This window comes from Chelonia mydas, chromosome 3, assembly GCF_015237465.2.
Source record: "Chelonia mydas isolate rCheMyd1 chromosome 3, rCheMyd1.pri.v2, whole genome shotgun sequence".
Taxonomy (NCBI): Eukaryota; Metazoa; Chordata; order Testudines; family Cheloniidae; genus Chelonia; species Chelonia mydas.
The window spans coordinates 19,780,110-19,783,021 of record NC_057851.1 but is presented as its reverse complement, the minus strand read 5'-3'; the positions used below and the strand labels follow the sequence as shown (position 1 = coordinate 19,783,021).

The 2,912-nt window shown below is 49.1% G+C and overlaps 1 long non-coding RNA gene across 1 annotated transcript; it reads right to left on the bottom strand.

The window, feature by feature from the left end:
- Positions 1-1,791: 1,791 nt before the first annotated feature.
- On the bottom strand, positions 1,792-2,712 carry LOC122465289. The gene is made up of 2 exons (XR_006290022.1): positions 2,662-2,712; positions 1,792-1,854 (listed from the first exon to the last, which is right to left on the bottom strand). It is a non-coding gene; the product is annotated as an uncharacterized LOC122465289 (long non-coding RNA).
- Positions 2,713-2,912: the final 200 nt, after the last annotated feature.

Below are 2,912 nucleotides of genomic sequence, written 5' to 3'. Positions count from 1 at the left end.
CAGATGCCATATCAAAGCAAGCATGGAGCCCACTCAGCTCACCGCTGCTGTTGCGAGCATTGTAAACACCTCACGCATTATCCTGCAGTATGTGCAGAACTTGGCTAAGAAATGCCAGCACCAGGACGATTGTGAGGAGGACATGGACACAGACATTCCTGAAAGCACGGGCTGTGGCAATTGGGACATCATGTGGCAGTGGGGCTGGTTGATACAGTGGAACGCCTGTTCTGGGCCCAGCAAACAAGCACAGACTGGTGGGACAACATAGTGTTGCAGGTATGGGAAGATTCACAGTGGCTGCGAAACTTTTGCATACGTAAGGCCACTTTCTTTGAACTTAGTGGTTGCTTTCCCCCGCCCTGAAGCACAGGAATACCAAGATGAGAGCTGCCCTGATAGCTGAGAAGCGAGTGGCGATAGCCCTGTGGAAGCTTGAAACGCCTGACTGCTACCGGTCAGTGGGGAATCAATTTGGAGTGGGCAAAGCTACTGTGGGGGCTGCTGTGATCCAAGTAGCTAATGCAATCATTGACTTTCTATTATAAAGAGTAGTGACTCTGGGAAATGTGCATACTGGATGGCTTTGCTGCAATGGGGTTTCCTAACTGTGGTGGGATGTTTCACCAACATCAGTGTGGGATGGCCAGGAAAGGTGCACGACGCTCACATCTTTAGGAACTCCGGGCTGTTCGAGCAGCTGCAAGAAGGGACTTATTTCCCAGATGAGAAAATTACTGTTGGGGATGTTGAAATGCCAATAGTTATCCTTGGGGACCTAGCCCACCCCTTGCTCCAATGGCTCATGAAGCCATACACAGGCAGCCTGGACAGTAGTAAGGAGCAGTTCAACTATAGGCTGAGCAAGTGCAGAATGGTGGTAGAATGTGCCTTTGGATGTTTAAAAGCTCGCTGGTGCTGTTTGCTGACTAGGTTAGACCTCAGCGGAACCAACATTCCCATTGTTATTGCTGCTTGTTGTGTGCTCTATAATATCTGTGAGAGTAAGGGGGAGACATTTATGGTGGGATGGGAGGTTGAGGCGAATCGCCTGGTGACCGATTTTGAGCAGCCAGACACCAGGGCGATTAGAACAGCACAGCTAGGCATGCTGTGCCTCAGAAAGGCTTTGAAAACCAGTTTCATGACTGGCCAGGCTACAGTGTGACAGTTGTGTGTGTTTCTCCTTGCTGCAAACCTGCCCCTTTGTTGATTTTAATTCCCTGTAAGCCCTCCTCCCTTTGATCACAGCTGGCAAAGGAAATAAAGTCACAATTGTTTTGAAACCATGCATTCTTTCTTTATTAATTAAAAAAAGGGAGATAACTGACAAGATAGCCCAGATGGGATGGGGTGGAGGAGGAGGGAAGGACAAGGCCACATTGCTTATTGTAGCCACACTACAAATCAAAACTGTTTGAATGACAGCCTTCTGTTGCTTGGGCCATCCTCTGGAGTGGAGTGGCTGGGTGCTGGAGCCTCCCCTGCCCCGTGTTCTTGGGTGTCTGGGTGAGGAGGATATGGAAATTGGGGAGGAGGGCAGGCAATTATACAATGAATGCAGTCTGGGTCTGTGCTCTTGTTGGCTTTCCTGCAGCTCCACCAGCCTCCTCATCATGTCCGTTTGCTCCCCCATTAGCCTCAGCATTGCCTTCTGCTTCTGCTCACTGCAGTCACTTAATGCTTTCCTGGCCTCTGCCACTGAATGCCTCCATCCATTGAGCTGTGCCCTATCAGTACGGGAGGACTGCATGAGCTCGGAAAACATGTCATTGTGAGTGCTTTTTTTCCGCATTCTAATCTGCGATAAGCTCAGTGATGGAGATGATGGAGGGAGCATAGAAACATTTGCACCTGTGGGGGGATAAAAAGGGAGAGTAAAATTTAAGATGATACATTTCTGAGAACAAAAGGGAGACTCTTTCACAGTGAATCAAGCAATTCACAGAAGACAGCACATGTGCTTTAGGTACAAGGTCGCATTTTGCCTTTTATATTGAGCACCTGCCAGTATGGTGACACATCACACGTGGCTGGGCAACAGAAGTCAGTTTCCAGTCAGCCATAGTAAGCCAAAGGGTACATGGGGTTGGCTTCTTTTGCCTTCATAACATACGGGAATGGTTTCAAACTGCAGCACCCTCCTTTCCCATAGCAAGCAATGCCAGTTGGGTTTCACATTTAAAAGGAGGGGCTGTGGTTTTCAAGTGGATGTGCAGCGCACACCTCCCTCCACCCCATCGTGTGGCTATTCTCCGGGATGATCCCTTTTAGCCAAGCGCAAACAGCCCAGCATGAACAGGGTCCTTTTACTGTTCCCTTACAAAAATTCCCCTGTTTCAACCAGGTGACCATGAATGAGATCAGTCTCCTGAGGCTAACAAAGAAAGATATAGACTGAATGTTGCTTGAATGTCACCAAAACCCAGGACCATACGCTGCCATGCTTTGTGCTGCAATGATTCCAGAATACTTTCAGAGTGCCTGCAGGAGAGCTTCATGGAGATGTCCCTGGAGGATTCCTGCTCCATACCCAGACATGTAAACAGACTTTTCCAGTAGCTGTACTGGCCGCGAATGCATCCCAATTCTTCAGGGAAAACCAAACATTAAACACTATTGCTTTTAAACCCTGTACTGTAGTTATAAATGTGCCCTCACCAGAGGTTCCTTCTCCAGCTTCAGGGTTTGGGATCCTGCCTTCGGAGGGTATTGGCTCCAGGATGATGAAAAGGTCCTGGTTGCTGGGGAGAACAGATTCACCACTTGCCTGCTGCGCATTCTCCTCCTACTCCTCCTCCTCATCCATAAAATCCTCCTCCCTGTTGCGTGAGACTCCCCCTTTGCAGGTGCCCACAGACAGTGGTGGGGTAGTGGTAGGGTCCCTCCTAGAATGCCATGCAGCTGATCAT